The following is a 22,487-nucleotide window of genomic DNA, read 5'->3' on the forward strand; positions in this document are numbered from 1 at the left end:
GTGGTTTTTAGACGGTTTCCCCAGAGCCGATTTGGTAAATACCAGGCTGGTACCCATATCCCGCCTCAGTTACACGATTCGCAAACATTTAGAAAACGTTCTTTCACATGGATAACACTAGATGCAGACAGTTGGGGTACAAAATTTCCGTCAGGGGTAAAGGCGTGCCGACAGGAAACGCATCCGGCTACTCTCTAACGTTCACAACGTCAAATTCTAAAATAATTTACCGAGCCCTTGTAGATACGGCATAAAAAAAAGAAAAATAAGAATATTAAGTAGCATCTGTGAGACAATAGTTTGTGCACAGCAACATTTCTACAATGGGCTAACCTGCCGAGAGCCTCGAAGTGAACTGAATAGAACCGTTTTGGGATAAGTTAAAAGTCTGACTTCTCCCCAGACTACCTTCTCTAGTTTCGGCTCTTAACAACCAGTGGGCTGCCATTCGTCCACAGACATTCCGATACCTACGCTACTGGCCTTTAAAATTGCTACACCACGAAGATGACGTGCTACAGACGCGAAATTTAACCGACAGGAAGAAGATGCTGTGGAACAGCAGTTGATCGGCGTTGCCTGGTGAAACGTTGTTGTGATGCCTCGTGTAAGGAGGAGAAATGCGTACAATCACGTTTCCGACCTTGATAAACGTCGGATTGTAGCCTATCGCGATTGCGGTTTATCCTATCGCGACATTGCTGCTCGCGTTGGTCGAGATCCAATGACTTATCAGAATATGGAATCGGTGGGTTCAGGAGGGTAATACGGAACGCCGTGCATGATCCCAACGGCCTCGTATCACTAGCAGTCGAGATGACAGGAATCTTATCCGCATGGCTGTAACGGATCGTGCAGCTACGTATCGGACACCGGAGTCAACAGATGGGGACGTTTGCAAGACAACAACCATCTGCACGAACAGTTCGACTACGTTTGCAGGAGCATGGACTATCAGCTCGGAGACCATGGCTGCGGTTACCCTTGACGCTGTCTCACAGACAGGAGCGCCTGCGATGGTGTACTCAACGACGAACCTGGGTGCACTAATGGCAAAACGTCATTTTTTCGGATCAATCCGGGTTCTGTTTACAGCATCATGATGGTCGCATCCGTGTTTGGCGACATCGCGGTGAACGCACATTGGAAGTGTGTATTTGTCATCGCCATACTGGCGTATCACCCGGCGTGATGGTATGGATTGCCATTGGTTACACGTCTCGGTCACCTCTTGTTCGCATTGACGGCACTTTGAACAGTGGACGTTACATTTCAGATGTGTTAGGACCCGTGGCTCTACCCTTCATTCGATCCCTACAAAACCATTTCAGCAGATAATGCACGACCGCATGTTGCTGGTCCTGTACGGGCCTTTCTGGATACAGAAAATCTTCGACTGCTGCCCTGGCCAGCACATTCTCCAGATCTCTCACCAACTGAAAACGTCTGGTCAATGGTGGCCGAGCAACTGGCTCGTCACAATACGCCAGTCACTACTCTTGATGAACTGTGGTATCGTGTTGAAGCTGCATGGGCAGCTGTACCTGTACACGCCATCCAAGCTCTGTTTGACTCAATGCCCAGGCGTATCGAGGCTGTTATTACAGCCAGAGGTGGTTGTTCTGGGTATTGATTTCTCAGGATCTACGCACCCAAATTGCGTGAAAATGTAATCACATGTCAGTTCTAGTATAATATATTTGTCCAATGAATACCTGTTTATCATCTGCATTTCTTCTTGGTGTAGCAATTTTAATGGCCAGTAGTGTAATTTAAAGTGTTCCCCAAAGAGAGTTCAAGACGTCATAAAGGGGAAGTGTGGACACATCCCACATTAACATCCACTAATAAGTGTCTACATACTATTGCTGATATAGTGTACATAGTGATTTTGTGTTCAAAGTGGTCTTGTGGTGAGTGGAGTAAAACTTATTTGGAGCATTTCAGTTAAAATATGACATACTAAAATCATTGTAGCGCATGCCGCTAATGCTAAACTACCTTCATGTGGCGCTCTGTGTTTGGAACTCCGTGTTAGGCGTCCTATCATATGGTGAGCCATCGTATTTCCCGCGCGAGATTGGTAGCGACAGGCAGCTTCCGTCGCAGCATCCGCGTGCATAACGGACTGGTCAGCTGGTAGCACGCCGGATGCAGGGCGTAGGTGCTTCCGGCATTTTGTGGCGGTCCCCAGTTCCCGGGCGCACTGACCGCCGCCAGTGCCGACGCAGCTGCCGCCGCCGCTCCTGCTCGAGGTACGTGCAGCCGACACCTTGCTATGTTTGGTACTGAATCCAGATTTTACCTTACTTCGATTTCCGGCTGGCTGAAGTACCTGCCGGCTACAAATACTCGTATAACTGATTCGAGGGCAATTTTCGCGGAAAACCACTCAGTTATGATTTCCTGCTGTATATGACCCTACTAACGGGTACTCCTGTGATGGCAAACGATCCTTACGTCACACTAGTGTGGAAGAAATTTTCAGTATCAGTACTTAGCAGTGGGAAGGGAAGTGGTATCGAATAGGATTATGCGCTAGTGATGTGGATTGACCCCAAACCGCTTTGCAGTGTCATTTAGAGCGAGGGGCCACACTGAGATGAGTAGGCAAGGTATAAAAGGGCAGTACATCGGCGGAGTTGTCATTTGTGCTCAGATGATTCATGTGGAAAGGTCTCCGACATGATTATGACCGCACGAAGGGAATTAACAGACTCTGAATGTGGAATGGAAGTCGGAGCTAGACGCATGGAACATTCCATTTCGGAAATAGTTAGGGAATTCAATATTCCGAGACCAACAGCGTCAGGAGCGTGCCGAGAATATCAAATTTCAGGCTTTGCCCCTCACCACGGACAACGCAGTGGTCGCAGGCCTCCACTTAACGACCAGGAGCGACAGTCTTTGCATAGGGTTGTCAGTGGCAACAGACAAGGAATATTGCTTCACGTAACTGCCGAAAGCAATGTGGAACATACGACGAACTTATCCGTTAGGACAGTGGGGCAAAATTTGGCGTTAATGCGCTATGGCAGCAGAGGAATGATGCGAGTGCCTTTGGTAACAGCACGACATCGCCTGCAGCGCCTTTTCTGGGCTCATGATCACATCGGTTGCACAATAGACGACTGGAAAACCGTGCTCTTGTCAGACGAGTCCCGATTTCAGTTGGTAAGGGCTGATGATAGGGTTCTAATGTGGCACTGATGCCACCAAGCCATGGACCCAAGTTGTCAACAAGGAACAGTCAAAACTAGTGGTGTTCCCATGATGGTGTGGACTGTTTACATGGAATGGATTGAGTTCTATAGTCCAGCTGAACTGATCATTGACTGGAAATGGTTATGTCTGGCTTCTTTTTTCGAAACAACGATGGAATTTTTATGGATGCCAACGCACCATGTCGATGGGGCGCAACTGTTCGCGATAGGTTTGAAGATCATTCTGGACAATCTAGCGAATGATGTAGCCACCGAAAACGCTAGACATGAATCCCATTGAGCATTTATGGGACATAATCAAGAGGTCAGTTCGTGCTGACGAAGATGACACTTCGCCAGAAGATGATGGGTACGAAACGCATCGAAACGTTGCGACAAGACGACGCTACCAATTGGCTGATAACCCGAGAAGAATTCATCATTGGAATACGCCGAGAAAGACTGCAATCGCATAAATTTAAAATCTAGTTTCTGAATCTCTATCTAATCATTACAGATTATGTCTGGAGTCTGCCGGTGCCTCCAAGAATCTTCCATGCATATAACCTTCATTCATGATCATTAGGCCAAATTCGTGGTGCAACTTCCTATCGCATGGCTTCCCCTTACGTTCCAGCCCTCTTGCTCATGTTCGCCTATTATGTCTAATTGTTTTCCTGTTGAATCCCAGTCCTCCACCAAAATTAAATTTTATTTCCCTTATTTCTTTTATCTCATTACACAGTTTTTAATCACTTTATCATCTGCAGAGCTAGTAGGCATATATCCTTGTGTTAGAGTAATAAGTCTTGGCTTTGTCTGTGTACTAGATGATAATTCGTTCACTATATAATTTATCTGCATCGCTACTTTCTTGTTCATTAGTTGTTCTGCTCTTGCGTCATCTGACCAGCAATCTTGTTCTTCCTGTCACCGCACGTCTCTAATCAAAAGCAGTAGATTAGTTTTGCTATTAGGGGAGCAAAAAGCTGACAATGGCCAAAGTAGTGAGGATATAAAATGCAGACTATCAGTAGCAAGAAAAGCGTTCCTCAGAAATATTGGAACTTCAATAGCGACAACTCTTTATTTGCAACTTATGCAAAATAGATACACGTTTCAAAATTTTACTATCCTTCAAAGTAGTCACCAGCATTGCGTATAACCAGCTGCCAGCGATGTGGTTGTCGTTGGATATCCTTAGCAGTGCCAGCTGTGTTGATAGTTCGACTGCAGCTGTGTATTGCCCGACGCATCTGCGTGACAATTCTGAAGCGAATGTCATGAAGTGCTTCCTTCACCTTACGAATCAAGTTGGATTCATAATGGCTTAAGTCCGGGAAATGAAGTGAATGGTACAGTACTTCGCAGCCACATCGATCGAACAAATCAGTCAGCTTGTGCCAAATGCGCCCGAGCATTGCATTGCAAAATTATGGGCGGATCCTGCAGAAAGCGTAGCCACTTCTTTTCCTAAGTTGGTTGCAGGATGTGACCCAAAAATGAACAGCTTAGACAAGGAAGTGGCGACACTTTCTGTAGGACCCGCCCATCATTTTGCAGGACAATTTGATGGGCAGAGAAGTGTTGTACCACCCGTCACACTCTCCGGACTTAAGCCCGTGTGCCTTCTGCTTGATTCCTAAACCGAAGGAAGCACGTCACGGCATTTTGCTTCAGAACTGTTACAGAGGTTCGTCGGACAACAGACCGCTGCAGTTGAATTATCAAAACAACCGCCGCTATTAACGGTATCCCTCCACATTTACATCGCTGGCAACGGGCTGTACACAATGCTGGTGACTTCTTTGAAGGACTTCTTTGAAACATGTAATATTTTTTAGAAGCTGTAAATAAATAGTTGCCACTATCAAATTTCCAACACTCTTAATTTTAATACAGAATATCGTGTGTTAAGAAGACTTTTCTGAACGTATTTCTCTGGAGTGTACCCTTATATGGAAGTAAAAGTACACGAAAAATTGTACGTATTAGAAGAGAAAAAAGAGAATAGTAGCTTTTGAAGTATGCTGCTACAGAAACATGCTGAGGATTAGTTGCATAGATCGGATAGTTGAAGAGGTACTGGACCGAATCGGAGAGAAACAGACACTCGACTGCAGCAGGCAGAGTCAAGTGGATGAACTTTGTAATAGCTATGCAAAGATGAAGAGACCTGCACAGGATAGGCTAGCGTAGAGTGCTGCATGAAACTAGGCTTCCGTCTGAAGACCTCAAAAAGAAACAACAGTCCTGTACTGAGATAGGACCCTCATCTTTCCTCAGCAAATGTGTTAATTGTGAGTGTAAATCCCAACATACAGCCTACCGTCGTCGATGGTATTGCGCTAACATCAATTTCCGGTTCCACTGACGGAAGAATATCAATAGAATTCTACTCCCTAGCACGTGACACTGCAGAGGGTTGGGGGCTTATCCAGATCAATGCCGCACAACCAGGTGGTCAACAACTGTGTGATACTACTTATCCTCCTACAGCTTTCTAAGTACTATTGCTGAAAATTTCTTTCGCATTACTTTTTTACAGGGTATCGTTACATAAGGATTGCCTATCATTACCTTTTTTCCCCTTTTCTGAGGATAAAATGCTTCTCAGTGCTCCCCACTCGGAGATGGGTTTTCTTTTTCTAGGAGGACGTTATCACACAGCGGAACTTGAAACGTCCCCTTTTACTGAAAAGAAAGACTATGCTGGCAAACTTCTACGTTATTTGATTTTCAAACAGCTGAGCAAAACTCAACGTACTCAAACAGTTTTCTCTTTACTTATTCTGATCATCACTAAACTGACACACAATATTTTTAGCGCAACGCAATCTTTCAATAATCCCCACAAAACAATGGCCCTGACTAACAATAACCTATACCTTTCATGAATCACTTACCTCACAAAAATCTTCGTTACTCGAACTACTGCAATACAGCGAGCACCAAGACTGCCAGCTAAATAAAAGATTCTAACTACTGAAGGCACTAACTACTGATAGGCATAGTTAGCAAATGAAAGATTTTGATAGAGACAAACAATGTATTTACCTTAATAGCGTTCAAAAGTCATAACATATATACAATTTTGTGACATCCAACTAAACAAATTTCCTTTTTCTGACGGACACACGTCCAGATCGTCCGCTCAAAACTCCGGCGGGGCCAGCGATTTTCTCTGCCTCGTGATGACTGGGTGTTGTGTGCTGTCCTTACGTTAGTTAGGTTTAAGTAGTTCTAAGTTCTAGGGGACTGATGACCGTAGATGTTCAGTCCCATAGTGCTCAGAGCCATTTTTTTTTTTTTTTTTTTTTTTTTTTGGCATTTGATATACATAAGGATTAACTCTACTTCTCACAGCACGTAACTGGGACGCCCGTTGTTAAATCTGTGACTTGTTAAGACCTGCGACTGTGTTCGGTCTCCGAGATTTGCGAGACGTTATCTTTTTTTCTGAATAAGATGACGTAAGACTGCATGTTGCCCGTGCTCTCTTAATCTATATCGATACAGAGAGTGCTCCATAGTTGGCTGTAACGTCATTGATACACCTGCAGGAATTAGTACGCCTGGGTATCTGGTGCTGCTCCTTTTTCTTGTACCTTTGTTCCCTATCGGCGCTGGGGTGGCATGGTTATTAACTAATTTGGCATGGTTAATTTAAGAGGTGACCAGATGCCCGTCCTGACGCCTGACCTGGGGCGTAGCGCGGGGTAGCCGTGCGGTTTGGAGCGCCTCGTCACGGTTCACGGGGGACTCCCCGTCGGAGGTTCGAGTCCTCCCTCGGGCATATGTGTGTGTGTGTGTGTGTTTGTGTGTGTGTGTGTTGTGCTTAGCGTAAGTTAGTTTAAGTTAGCTTAAGTGGTGTGTAAGCTTAGGGACCGATGACCTCAGAGTTTGGGTCCCATAAGACCTTAGCACCAATTTCCAAATTTTCTTGGGGTGGAATGTGTGTATCCCAATAGTCTGCCTGTAGTGTTTTATTCATGTGAAAGTGAGCGAAGTTGTCTAAATTACGAGAATCGCGTAACTGAGGCGGGACTTACGTAGCAGCCTGGTATTTACCTAGTGGGATAAGGGAAACCGGCTAAAACCCACATCCAGCCTGGGCGGCAAACCGAATCACACCGTTAATCCCTTGTGCGGATGCGATCCGAGGCCGGCACATCTTCAATACCCACAGTTATCCGCGCGGGTTGGGTATTTGGTGTGTCGATACGCGGAAACGTGTAAGGTGGCAAGTGAATCACAGAGATGCTAATTTTATGATTGGAGGATACTGAAGAGGATTTCAGACATCGGTTTAAGGTATGTTCAGCTGGAGGGAGAAGATGCTTTATTAGCTTAAATCTTACGAGAGAACCCTTTTTAAATGCTGTGATACTCCAAAATTGGACCCATGAATCTGGACATTGTGATGCTCTTTAGCGGCAGCCATATGAAATTGAATTGCCGCCCTAAAGTATCTTTCTCAAAGATTTTTATAGCTTCAAATGTATGCCGTGTCGAACCATACTGAAAATGGAGTCTTGCAATCTTCGGTGACGGATTGGATTGGATTGTTTGGGGGAAGAGACCAAACAGCAAAGTCATCGGTCTCATCGGATTAGGGAAGGACGGGGAAGGAAGTCAGCCGTGCCCTTTCAAAGGAACCATCCCGGCATTTGCCTAGAGCGATTTAGGGAAATCACGGAAAACCTAGCCGGCCGCGGTGGTCTAGCGGTTCTAGGCGCTCAGTCCGGAACCGCGCGACTGCTACGGTCGTAGGTTCGAATCCTGCCTCGGGCATGGATGTGTGTGATGTCCTTAGGTTAGTTAGGTTTAAGTAGTTCTAAGCTCTAGGGGACTGATGACCACAGATGTTAAGTCCCATAGTGCTCAGAGCCATTTGAACCATTTTTGAACGGAAAACCTAAATCAGGATGGCCGGACGCGGGATTGAACCGTCGTCCTTCCGAATGCGAGTCCAGTGTGCTAACCACTGCGCCACCTCGCTCGGTCTTCGGTGACGTGTCAACATTTTGTATGACATTAAATGAGTCGCTCCGTGTATACGAACTTTGATAGCCCGATTCAATCTATGTTAGAACCTACCTACCAGATAAATACACCACTGTTTGTGAAAATTGTAACGCCAAGAAAGAGGCCTGTGACTGTAATGAAATTTATTCTACAGATTGGAGGCACGACGACACATAAGTGATTAGAATCTCAGAAATGTACGCGCATTTTGAGCATGAGAACTGAGTAAGATGTGAATCCGCCACGTGCTGCAGTCAGAGGCTTCATACGCGTGGAATGGAATCAAAGAGGGCCTGGATATGCCGCTGGGAAGCATACTGCCTCGTGTTTTGTATACGTGTCCACAAAATAGTGGTCGCAGAAGAACCAAAAAGCACAAGTTGCCGACTGACCGATCCCAGACATTGTCGATGGGCTACGTGTCAGCCGAACGTGCAGGCTCAGGAAGCAGTAGCACCCATCGTTCTTCGAAGAAGGCTTGCACATTCCTAGCCATATATGGCCAAGCATTGTCCTGCTGAAATGTGGTATGTGGAGCTGCCCGTAGGAGGAGCAGTGCCTAGAACCTCAAACTTCTATGACGTGGCAGTTGCTTCTCAGATTGCCTTCAATCTGTAGGATGCGAGATAGTATGATATAGTCAACGGCACCCTACACCATCACACTTGTGGTTTGTCCGCTGTACCGCTCAACAATGCAGTCTGCCCCATGCGTTCACTACGGTAGCGTCTAAAACGAGCGCGGCCTTCACTGTAAGATAAGTTTAAGGGAGACCCGTCCGAATACACTGTAGTGTTCGCTTGCCTATTGGAATCTGAGGCGTGGGGCAGCTGACGTAATGGCAAGCGTATCACTAGTCTAGCCCTCAGCAGACGCTGTCGGACCGTTGTCGAAGACAGAAGACATGTCCATGCCCGTTGGAGTGCTTCAACGTCGAGCTCACATTGTGAACGAAGCTGGTCTGTCGGTTACAGCCATGTGGACAAGATGGCAATCCTCTCACATTGTGTCGCCCATTACCTTCTAGTCGCTGTGTACGGCCCTCTTCTGCCCGCTGGTTCCACACTCGGATCCGGGTTCCCGGGTTCGATTCCCGGCGGGGTCAGGGATTTTCTCTGCCTCGTGATGACTGGGTGTTGTGTGATGTCCTTAGGTTAGTTAGGTTTAAGTAGTTCTAAGTTCGAGGGGACTGATGACCATAGATGTTTAGTCCCATAGTGCTCAGAGCCATTTGAACCATTTGAACCACACTCTGATCACTTTTGTAACAGGGTGCCCCTCAAGAGCCGCAATGCCACGGTACGACAAACCTGTTTCCCGCTGGCCAGTCATATTTCCACGGACGTACTCTCTTACATGCTGATATCGCGTCTTTGACTGTCAACGAGGCATATGAGCACTTGCTTGCACGTTTCCACTTTGTTTGACGGCTCTGCACCGACTGAGCGTAGTGTGACATTGTCGTGTCCGGTCACACGAAAGATGGAGCTATCGGGCCACTCTTTTACGCATTGTCTGATTTTGGAGCGATTCAGATCACTCCTTCTGAGTGTTGTAGTTTTCACAAACAGTAATACACATTGCGGATATTTAAAGATATCCCATAACACTCAACCGTTGCCAAGACCATGCAGATAAATCGGCCGAGCTGAGAAATCCGTGCAAGGCAGTGGATGTATAACACTGTAGTTCACAGGTGTGCGTGTGCAGTAGCTGAACGTTTGCGACAAATTAACTAGATGACTGCTGTTGTATTAAATCAGATAATCCACAAAGCTGTGCCTCTGGTAAAAACAGCGCTCTCTTCGACTATCAAACGTGCACTATTCTCCGTAGTTGTGTGGACGGCGCGCAGTTTCCTCATCTAAGACACGAAGCCCGGCACATTTTCGCTATGTTAGATATAGAATAATGAAGAAGAGGAGCAGCTTATGACGTTTAGCCTGTTGGATTACGCCGCGCAAGATGTGTACAGTAAAAGTAAAGTATAAATCTTGTTTTGTAATCTCGCTTGAAAGCACACAACGTATAGATTGACTAGTGTTGTAGCTGTTGGGAACAGAACTGCACAATCATTCTTCGCAAACATCACGAGACCACACGGCTGAGTTTAGAGATGGGTAGAGTGATCTATTTCATTTAAATGCTTCAATTGCTTTAACTGTGAGTTCTTGGTGAAAGATTGTGTTTTGTATTAGCTAAACAAAACACTTTTTAGCCTTATTTCACAAACATTATTACCACTTTACGACCGAAGTTTCGGGTTATAAGCCCATTTTCTAATACATAACGGATCCAAAACACATGAACCACGTAAACAAAAACATGCCAACTTTTAAAAACATACTTCAATTATTTTTCAATGTGTTATTCAGGGAACTGAAGAGAGCACACAAAGGAAGGATTCAGTGCACCGACTTATTAATCCTAGAAAAATAAAGGAGGGAAATGTTACATTATTAGTAACCCACTGTAGATTCTACTGTTTCATATTTTATAGAAAGGTAGTCAAAATTTGTAGTTTATGCACTAGTTAACTCCAGTTATAGAGTCTCCCATGGTACGTCACATACGATATAAGTTTAAAATGTCCTGTTTGTACTCTTCACTGACAATACTTGATTGACAGGAACCGCAAATTGATACCAACTGCAGTCACAAATTTTACGAGGGTTTAGTAATCTAGGGTTAAGAAAAGATGGTTCTTTATTAGAATCTGGACAGTTAATTAAGCGTTGTAAGGCAGAAAGAACAATATCTTCATTCGCGAGATATGGAACATATAACTTATTTTAGATTTTGAAGCGATTAATGAATTTTATCTTTATACTTGAACTGTATCAATCCTCACTTTCTCCCTGTTACATTTAGTTGAATTCTTCTAGAGATGGCAACAGTTTGGTACTAAGGGCAAACGAGGAGGTTAACGTTTTAAGGGCAAACGAGGAGGTTAACGTTTTAAAGACCTGTTGACAATGAGTTTCCTAGATTCTTAGAGGCATTAGAGACTAAACAGAAGTTCGCATTAGCGTGGCATTTGCGTGAAGTGATTTAGGGAAATCACGGAAAACCTAAATCAGGATGGCCGGACTCGGGTTTGAACCGTCGTCCTCCCGAATGCGAGTCCTGTATGCTAACCGTTAAGTGAAGGCCGTCGGCCACCTTGGTGAGACGTACTGCCTGAAATTTGGTATTCTCGGCATTTTTGACACTGTGGATCTCGGAATATTGAATTCTCTAATGATTTCTAAAATGGAATGTCCCATGCGTCAATCTCAAACAACCATTCTGCGTTCTAAGTTTGTTAATTCCCACCGTGCGGCCATTATCACGTAGGAAATCTTTTCATATGAATCGTCTGATAACAAATGACAGTTCTGCCAATGTACTGACTTTTTATACCTGTTTACGCGATACTACCGCTACCTGTATGTGGACATATCGCTATCCCATGATTTTTGTCACCTCAAGCACAGTTCCGTTAAACCTACATGTCTCTACCAGGAGATGAAGGTAATTCGTACACGAACATCTTCATTACACCTCATCGAAGAACAGTTTGCCTAAGAAACTGAATTCAGTTGTACATTATCTTTTACATTTATTGACTGTTTAGCTTAAATATTTCCAATCATATTTTAATTTTACTGTCAAATAAGAATTTTAATCTGTGTTTTCTCCTCACATTCCATGTTTAATATCTTTTCATAGTTGTTCACCAGCACTGTACCCTCCTTCATGACGATGCACAGTTATAGTCTGTTGATGGACTTCTAAGTTGAAAACAGATTAACCAAATAAAATAATAATGTAGAACATCCTAAAATTTCGTCCAAAAATCGGCAGTAAACACAGTTCCATTCCTCTCGGTATCAGCTTTCATTATTTTTCCTGGATGAGTGGCACACGAGCAGTGGCTCAATAGGATGATGTGAAGATCGCCTAGCTATACACTGATAAGTCAGAATATTACGAACACAAGATAAGATATTGCAGCACCTGTATTCGTAAGAAGAACGATGTAAATTTCCTTCGGATAGGCGTGCACGTCTGAAGGACTAGCCACTGCGGCTATCATAGCTGTTGTGAAATACAGAAAATGTATTCGCAGTTGCGAACACGGGAAACCTCCAACTGTAGCCTGGAATCACGACAGTTAAAATTTTGAATGTCGTCGTTCCACTGCTCAGTTGAAAGTTGCCCTTATTCCCAACTGCGAATACATTTTCCGTATTTCATCGCGGCTGTATTCGCCGCCGTGCCTGTTTCTTCGGATATGCTTGATTGTCTTATAGACTCTGCAATATCATATCTATCCACCGAATCTAGGCTAGTGACTTTTGATTAAATGTCTCTCCCGTAGGTAAATCAATAAGAATACGAGTGCGGGTTAATGACACATGGACAAAGGCCTATGGAAGTTTGGGTCCGACGATCAAGCGTGCACGGATAGCCGAAATTGTTAAGGTGACCGCTCGTGACATGCGGGAAATCCGGGTTCGAGTTAAGGTCCGTTCTACAGTTGGAGATTGCCCACGTTCGTAGCTGCGAATGTATTTGCTACATTATGACCACAGTCTAACCCGAGACCGAATGCCCCCTGCTGGCACTGCAGGAGCATGTCGCGGTAAGAAAAGTTTATAAGCGGAGACAAATGGGAAATCATTCTAGCGGCCGTGCCGCAAATGAGAAACATCATTGACACAAGCAACTGTGACAAAGAACAGATTGTTATGGCCCGGCGCCTGGTCACGAGAATCTCGGAAACGGTAAAGCCGGTCGGCTGTTTGTAAGCTACTGTCGTGAGCATCCATGAAAAATGTTTGAAGGACGGTGAAACCACGAGTATGCGACACGACACCACAGAATGTGGAAAATCTAAGTTTTCCCTCTCTGTAAATCAGGATGGACGAGATTTTACAGATCTGGCGACAGAGTACCGTGCTGATGCAGGTGCAAGTGTTTCGAAGAAAACCGTTCACGCAAATTGTCGAACATGGGATTTCACAGCAGACGATCCCTACGTGTCCCCATGTTGACCCAACGAAATCATCAATTAGGATTGCACTGTGCAAAGGATCAAACGCGTACCAATCGTTTTCCGTTGGTCTCTTCCCCCATTCCCCCAAACAACCCCCCCTCCCCCCCCCCCCTTTCACATCCGTTCCCAAAGAAAATTGTGTGGGATCAGCTATTACGTGAACACCGTCTCAGTGGCAATATCCAGAGCATCAAGACCTGTTACAACAGTGGTGGGCAACTTACCTCATTACAGGGTACAACGACATTGCGACACCTTTCCCAACCGAGTCAGTGCATTCATCTAGGTCAGAGGGCGTGCAACGTCACTCTCATAAGTGGAGCCACACTGCCAAGGTTTTTTTTTGTTTTTTTGTTTTTAATTTGTCTCGATATCGTAATCACTGAAATAACATCGCACACCCTCTCAATCCGCCAATTTCCGTTTAGTTTCTTCCTCCTCTTTTAGATGCATCACTTTTTTTGGCAGACAGTATAGTTTGTTCTTGAGCAGTTATTGTGGCTTTGGCATCTGTAGTATCTATTCAGCACAAGGCAGCTGCATTCAAAAGAGTTTCATTCAAACTTAACACTATCACACTAATGTACAGTAACACGTAAAGCGATTTTTTCCAGAACGAATGCAGAGTTATACCCACGTCGAGATTCCTTTCAGAATGTGAGATCACTCGTCTGGTGCACTAAGTAGCTTGCCTTTCTTTTTAAGGTGTCCAGCTCTGGAAGGAAGAAAATGAAAGTTCAGTTTTAAAATACTGCGAAAATTGCCGTTGTACATACCACATGATAATAGAGGAGATAAATCTTGGCCTTGTCTCATGAACTATCCAGAAACCCTTCTTAGGTGATTTAAAGAAATCATAAATCTGGATTATCAGATAAGGAATTTAATCATGTAGGACACAGTCAAATGAAAACCAGAAAGATGCAGAAATTAAGTAAACTATTCATTATTTCAAAAGTAATCGCCATAACGTAATTAACATTGATCCCACTGTGAGGTAACTCCGGGTAGGCCCACATGTTACCAAGTTGTTCCGAATACGCTGAGGCGTTTCACTGGCGAAAATTTTCACATTCTCCATACAGTCCCGATCTCTCCCCGTGCGATTTTCCCAGTTTTGATGCTCTGAAGGAAGAAATTAGAGTGTCAGGTTGCTTCGGGTGAAGAAGTGCACACCTGGGTACAATCACGGTTCTGGAGGCTACCGAAAACATTTTCCATGAAGGCTGTGAGCATATTTAATCATGATGCTTAAACAATGCACCACGTCTCTCAATTCTGATGTACAATTCATGTGAGCGACGTACAAAGGAAAGTGAGGAATCATGTAGATTTCTCTTTAGTTTGAAGAAAATCATAAAGCCAGTAGGATAGAGCTGATTTGGCGTTTCGCTGTACGAAACATTATCTTCTGAACAGAATATGATTCATATTTAGGCGATGACAACATTATTTCAAAGTATACTTGGTTAAATGTTAAAGCACAGTACTGAATGATTGGCTTTCATTTAAATTAGTGTCATATGTATTCTTTTTCCACATAATTTAAAGAGACCTCAAAACGCAGCAGTAAATTTGTGAACGTGGCTAGTGATGTGCGTAGTGTTCTGACCTATGTCTTCTAATTCATTCACAAGATACTGAAATGCCTCGACTTTCTTAGTTTTGTATGCTAGACCACACAACACTGTTTTCGAATATTTTATAGCTTGGCATAAGATACTAAGATAGTTTTCTAAAACCAACCTTCTTTCTGGTATTGTGTATTAAACTGGGGACCTAGAAACGACGGAAAGGCTTCGTCCCGCCGTAGCCCTCAGTGGTTCACAACCCCACAACAGGCCACAGCAGTCCACCCACCCCACCGCCGCTGCACACCGATTCGAGGGTTATATTGCTGTTCGGCCCCAGTCTCCCCCCGGGAACGTCTCATACCAGACGAGTGTAACCCCAAATGTTTGCGTGGTAGAGTAATTATCGTGTACGCGTACGTGGAGACAGTGTTCGCGCAGCAATCGCCGACATAGTATAACTGTGGCGGAATAAGGGGAACCACCCCGCATTCGCTGAGGTAGATGGAAAACCGCGTTAAAAACCATCCACAGGCCGGCCGGCACACCGGACTACGAAACTAATCCGCCGGGCGGGTTCGTGCCGGGAGCCGTCACGTCTTCCCGCTCGGGAAGCAGCGCGTTAGACCGCGCGGCTAGCCGGGCGGGCACCTTCTCTCTTACTCGGGGAGTGACATGTTCATGTACGTTATTACACCACCTACTGCGCAACACACCCTTACTAAATAAGGCGGTAAAACTCAACCAGCTCGCCGGCATAGCGCCACCAGATATTCGTCGTGTAGTAGCTGCCAACGCGGAGAGAACAAATCAGGCTCATCAAGAAAACCATGTAGTACATGGGCATATTCCAGCTGCCCACGGCTGAGATCCAGAAGAACATTTCTCAAGACCACTTCTACCTTGCAAACAATAGCAGGTACAACAAAAAATCAATCGTGTATTGTCGACTTGAGAATAATTCAACCTGGCCTCCCGCTTCGGAAATCCATCCACCTGGGCCGAATTAAATCGTATTGAGATCACTGAACCGTCTTCGTTCTGCAAGTGGTAGATCCAGGAGTAACTTCCAGAAATGACATTTCCCTGTGGATACCACCAATTATGACTGCAGAAAACCGCAGACCATGAAGCATTTATTGGATTGTCAATTATGTCCTCTATATTGCATAGGAGGTAATCTGCTTGTGACACTGGGTGCGGCTGAAGCAGCAGGATTTTTGTGAAGAGCAGTGTAGCTTGATAATTCTTTCTTTCATTTCTCTGTTATGCTAATTATGTATTTGTTTCTGACTCTAGTAAATAAAACAGTGAATGATGTTTGAATTTCGCTTTACACGCACCTGTTGCTTCTGGACATGTGCTGAACATACAATTTTTTTTTAAGTCTTATGTTGAGGTCATCAGTCCCTAAGCTTACACACCACTTAACCTAAATACAAACATACACACCCATGCTCGAGGGAGGACTCGAACCTCCGCCGGGACCAGCCGCACAGTCCATGACTGCAGCGCCTTAGACCGCTCGGCTGAACATACAATTGATTCATTCGCTGTTCAAATGGTCAATGTCTGAAATAGGCGAACTCTGCTTTTTGTCCACATTATCGGATGTAAATGTTGTTAGGCAGAAAACTGAGTGGTATGTGCGTGTTTCTATCTTCTCCTGGACTAGAACTCCAGTCTTAGGAACATACATTCAAGGAGATACCACAGAGATACATGACGTTAGGCAACTTCGTCCAGGTGGGCACACAGTAAACACATTTGGTTAGGCTTGGATGTCTTCAATTTGTTCAAAAATGGTTCAGATGGCTCTGAGCCCTATGGGACTTAACATCTGAGGTAATCAGTCCCCTAGAACTTAGAACTACCGTACTTAAACCTAACTAACCTAAGGACATTACACACATCCATGCTCGAGGCAGGATTCGAACCTGCGACCGTAGGGGTCGCGCGGTTCCAGACTGAAGCGCCTAGAACCGCTCGGCCACACTGGCCGGCTTCAATTTGTTAACGTGAGCAGGGCTCAGATGGAAACAGTCGATGTTGACTGTTACGCTATATATGTCATCGACAGCGCAGTGAAAGAGCCTCGCCCTGGAGGAACAGCCTCACGGCATTCCCTGTGCCAGGTGAGATCGATACCGCGCGATGTCTGCTATTGACGCGCATGGCTTGCCCGATGACGTCAAGCCGGAAACGTAATCCGGCCGTGGCCGCTCGGCGTCTGCAAGAAAATCCAGTCGTGCTGTGCCAAAGTCTCTACCTCGTTTACAACACACGTAGGAGTATTTGCACTCTAAAACTGGTCAAAGTTATTTAATACTTTTTGCACAATGGGATCAAATGAAATACATTATTTGAGCTTAATTACATGTTCATTTACAAAAGACACAAACTTGACATACAAACAATTACGATATTAAGACACAAAGCAATTACAGGCATTGGCTGCGAGTGGGCATTGATCTAAATCAATGAGGAAAGGTGAGAAATTGTGACGGTCCGGAATTCCAAACTGGGTCTCCTGTTTACTAGGCAAATGCGCTGACCACTAGGCTATCGAGACTCAGTGGCCATCAGAACTGCACGGACAACCCTCCCGTCAGATACAAATTCTCAACTTATCCACAAACTACTAATGTAGTGCCCTTGCCCATTATACTAATTACTCACGGAATTTCGCCGATTCCCGTAAGAGTTCGATCCTAATACACCAGTACTGAAGAGATCACTGGCTGTCCTCGTCTTAATTACATAGATACACTGATAAGCCAAAAAATTATGACCACTGCCCACCGCGAGGTTGGATGTCGCCTGATGGCGTTGTGGTTGGTTGGTTGGTTTGATGTATCAATGGACCAAACTACAGAGTCATCAGTCCCTTTTTCCTGACGGAAGCAAGGCTCAAGGCACAAAAGCACTTAAAGTACATTTGAGAAAGTATAAGGGGGAAAAGGAATGAGGAACCACAACTAAAAAGAAAACGAATGGAACGAGCAAAAGACGGGGAAAACATACACCACAAGGGAAAGTAGAAGAAGGTATTAAAACCATAGAGCAGATGATCTGGGCTGGCTGATCACAATAATAAACGAGAATGAGCCAGCCACTCTGCAACACATTAAAATATCCACCCCAAAAAGACAAAATGTTCAAATGTGTGTGAATTTCTAAGGGACCAAACTGCTGAGGTCATCGGTCCTTAGTCTTACACACTACTTAAACTAACTTATGCTAAGAAAAACACACACATCCATGCCCGACGGAGGACACGAATCTCCAGCGGGAGCGGCTGCACAGTCCGTGACAGAGCCTCAAACCTCTCGGCCTCTCCACGCGGCCCAAAAAGACAAGGCGAGCTGAACACATGTAGGGAAAAGACAGTTAAAATGGACGGAGGGTGGAGGTCTCGGAGAGAAGGCTAAATGTCCACCCATAGATGGTACAATAAAAACCTCCCCCTCACGAATAAAACATAAAACTAAATCTGCTGTTGAGGCACTGTCGCCCAACAGTGAAGGTAGAGTGCTAGAAAGGTTAAAAGTCCGCCGCAGAGGGGCTAAAAGTGGGCAGTCCAGCAAGATGTGGACGACAGTCATATGTTAGCCACAGTGACACTGAGGTGGGTCCTCGCGGCAGAGGAGGTAGCCATGTGTTAGCCAGGTATGGGCAATGCGGAGCCGGCAGAGAAATAAAGAGTCCCTGCGAGAGGCCCGCATGGAGGACTTCCACAGATGCATAGTCTCCTTAATGCCACGCAATTTGTTGAGTGTACTGAGATTATGCCATTCCATCTCCCAAAGCTGAAAAACTTTGTGGTGTAATAATGATCGCAGGTCAGTTATGGGGATGTCGATCTGCAGATGCAGTTTCTGTGTAGCCTGGGACAGCCTGTCGGCAAGTTCATTTCCCTGGATTCCGACATGACCTGGGGTCCACACAAACACCACAGAACGACTGGACCGTTCCAGGGCATAGATGAACTCCTGGATGGTCGCTACCAAAGGATGGCGGGGGTAGCACTGGTCGATAGCTTGTAGACTGCCCAAGGAGTCAGTACAGAGAAGAAACAACTCACCAGGGCATGAGTGGATGCGCTCAAGACCACGAGAAATGGCCGCCACCTCGGAAATGAAAACACCGCAGCCATCTAGCAAGGAGTGCTGTTCAACATGTCCTCGATGAACATACGTGAAGCCAACGTGACCATCAGCCATCGAGCCGTCGGTGTAAACCACTTCATGGTCCCGGGAAATGTCAAGAATAGAGAGGAAGTGACAGCGGAGAGCTGAGGGGTTAACTGTCCAGGCGAAGCTTCGGCCTAGGTGTACACCATGGAGGTGTACGTGAATGGACCTCGAGTATAGGTGGTAAAGGCAAGGACTCCTCTTCAGACAGAATAGATCACACGCATACCGCAATCTTAAGCCCTGACCTGAGCCTCTGATGTGGGAGATGAACCGCCATTGGTGGGAAAAGGAGACGGTAAGTAGGATGCTCAAAATAACTACGAATGTGTGCAACGTAACTGGCAAGCAGTTGTGCACACGTAACCTTCAGTGGAGGGACTCTGGCCTCCACCAGGACACTGGTCACGGGACTCGTCTTAAAAGCTCCCATTGGCAGTCTAACGCCACAGTGGTGCACTAGGTCGAGTAAACGCAACGCTGAGGACGCCGCCGAACCACAAACCAGCCTCCCATAGACAAGGCGGAATTGAACAAGACAGTGTAGAGCGATCTACACCCCAGTTGGTGTTGCTCAGGCAGGGGAGGGCATTGAGGTGCTGCCAGCACTTCCGCTTCAGCTGACGAAGATGAGGAAGCCAAGTCAATCGGGCGTCGAAAACCAGTCCTAAGAATCGATATGTCTCCACTGTAGTGAGTGGATTGTCATTAAGGTAAAGTTCTGGTTCTAGATGAATAGTACGACGCCGACAGAAGATACACGACTTCGTGACTGAAAATTGGAAGCTGTGGGCTAGAGTCCATGACTGCACCATGTATATGGCTCCATATAGGCGCCGCTCATCAACACCAGTACTGGAGGAGGAGTACGAAATGGAGAAGTCTTCTTCATACAGAGAAGGGGAGATGGACGTCCCGACAGCTGCTGCTAAACAGTTAATGGCCACTAAAAATAGAGATACACACAATACATAGCCCTGCGGGACCCCATTCTTCTGGATAGGGGGGGGGGGGGGGGGAATATGGGAGGCACCAACTTGGACACGGAAAGTACGGAGCGATAGGAAACTTTGGATAAAAATCGGGAGCGGGGCCCAGAGACCCCACTCATACAATGTGGCAAGGATATGACATCGCCAGGTCGTGTCGTAAGCTTTTCGTAAATCAAAAAAGACGGCAACCAGGTGTTGGCGTCTGGGAAAGGCTGTTCGGATGGCATACTCGAGAGACACAAGATTATCAGTGGTAGAGGAACCCTGGCGGAAACAGCCCTGCCATGGAGCCAGTAGGCCACATGACTCCAGGACACACCACAACCGCCGATTTACTATACGTTCTGACAGCTTTCAAACAATATTTGTGAGGCTGATGGGGCGATAGCTATCCACATCAAGCGGGTTTTTGATAAGTTTGAGCACCAGAATGGTGGTACTCTCTCGCCACTGCGATGGAAAGACACCATCGCACCATATCCAGTTGAAGATAACAAGATGTCACTTGTAGCTTGACGAGAGATGTTTGATCATCTGACTGTGGATCCCATCAGGCCCAGGAGCTGTGTCGAGGCAATGTGCAAGGACGCTGAGGAGCTCCCACTCTGTAAATGGAGCATTATAGGGTTCACTGTAACGTTCAGTGAACGAGAGGGCTTTCCTTTCCATCCGCCGTTTCAGGGCGCGAAATGCTGGGGAATGATTCTCTGACGTGGAGGCTTGAGCACAGCGCTCAGAAAAGTGTTCGGCCATTGTGTTTGCGTCGGTAGATAACACGCCATTGATGTTAATACTAGTGACACCTGTCAGGGTCTGGTACCCACAAACACGTCTTATCTTCGTCCAGACTTGGAAAGGTGACATATGGCACCCAATGGTCGAGAGGTACCTCTCCCAACATTCCTGTTTCCATCTCTTTATAAACTGGCGAATGCAGGCACGGGGCCGTTTAAAACCTATAAGGTGCTCTACGGAAGGGTGTCACTAACGTCGCTACAGAGCTCGCCGAAGCTCTTTAATGGCCTCAGCGATTTCACCGACCACCAAGGTACTGACTTTAGCTGGGGGCACCCTAAAGAACAAGGGATCGTGGTTTCCGCCGCAGAAACGACCGTTCTAGTGACCCATTCAACTATCATATCGATGGAACCATGTGGGAGAGATTCAACGGTGGTAGCAGAGGTGAAAGCTTGCCAGTCTGCCTTGTTTAAAGCCCGTCTGGACAGGCGTCCGTTGGCCTGACGCTGGGGCAGTGACAGGAAGATGGGGAAGTGGTCACTAACACACAGGTCGTTATGCGCTCTCCAGTGGATAGATGGGAGAAGGCGAGGACTGCAAACCGACAGATCAATGGCCGAATATGCGCCATGAGCCATACTGAAATGTGTGGGGGCCACAGTACTTAAGAGGCAGAGGTCGAGTTGGGACAGGAAAAATTTCGACATCTCTACCTCGGCCAGTAAGCATGGTGCCATCCCACAAAGGGTTATGGGCGTTAAAATCTCCCAAAAGTAGGAGCGGTTTAGGAAGTTATTGAATCAGTGCAGCCAATGCGTTCAGGGGTACTGCACCATCTGGAGGAAGATATACATTGCAGACAGTTATTTCCTGCGTCGTCTTTATCCTGATAGCCACAGCTTCAAGAGGTATTTGAGGGGGCACAGGTTCAGTGCATACTGAGTTCAGACATAGACACAAACATCACCTGACACACTATTATAGTCACTACGGTTCTTGTAATATCTCCTATAGCCACGGAGGGTAGGGGTCTGCATTTCTGGGAATCAGATTTCCTGGTGGGCAATGCCAAAAGCAGGTGTAAAGCTTAACAGTTGCTGTAGCTCAGCCAGTTGGTGGAAAAAACCGCAGCAATTCCATTGGAAGATGACGTTATCGTGAGGCTGGGAAGGCATGAAGTGCACAAGGAGGCAGGTTATGCCTCAGATTCACCTGCTCCCACCGATTGAGTATTTGTATCCATTCCTATTGTGGATGAGGCACCAGTGAGATCCAGGTCCTCGGGCAACGCTAAGATCTCCATCTCATCCTCAGGTGCAGAATTGGTAGGGAGTGGTGATGTTGGGGCCACCAGAGGGTCCTTTTTATTAGAAGACTTCTTTGTTTGCCTGCCCTCTCAAGGAAGACCATGAAGCTCTTCGTCCAGCAGCTTTTGGCTCCTTTAGCCACTAGCGAGTGTCCACTGTGGCATTAGTGGAGACCTTGGGAGAGAGGGTCCGAAGGGACCCCTTCCACACGAGAGGAGCCGGAAGAGGCTGTTGCTTGGCTTGGGGGAAGGGACCGATGTCCCCTGCATTTGGGGTGGGGCCTTGTTCCCAAAGCAGGTGCTTTGGGAACAACGGAAGGAGATTTTCCCTTACCACCAAGGGGGTGGATGTATTCTGGAGGGTCCACTGTTCATGGTACAGAGTGTGGTACAACTGGTACTTGTGACAGCGATG

At 46.0% G+C, this 22,487-nt stretch overlaps 1 protein-coding gene across 1 annotated transcript in view; it reads left to right on the plus strand.

The window, feature by feature from the left end:
* The first annotated feature begins 2,234 nt into the window (after window positions 1-2,234).
* LOC126249722 (MAM and LDL-receptor class A domain-containing protein 1-like) overlaps window positions 2,235-22,487 on the plus strand; it is a 426,827-nt gene continuing 406,574 nt past the window's right edge. The window contains exon 1 of the mRNA XM_049951403.1: window positions 2,235-2,255. The gene's annotated coding sequence lies outside the window, so the exon portion shown is untranslated. The remainder of the gene's footprint in view (window positions 2,256-22,487) is intronic.

Source organism: Schistocerca nitens, chromosome 3 (genome assembly GCF_023898315.1).
Source record: "Schistocerca nitens isolate TAMUIC-IGC-003100 chromosome 3, iqSchNite1.1, whole genome shotgun sequence".
Taxonomy (NCBI): domain Eukaryota; kingdom Metazoa; phylum Arthropoda; class Insecta; order Orthoptera; family Acrididae; genus Schistocerca; species Schistocerca nitens.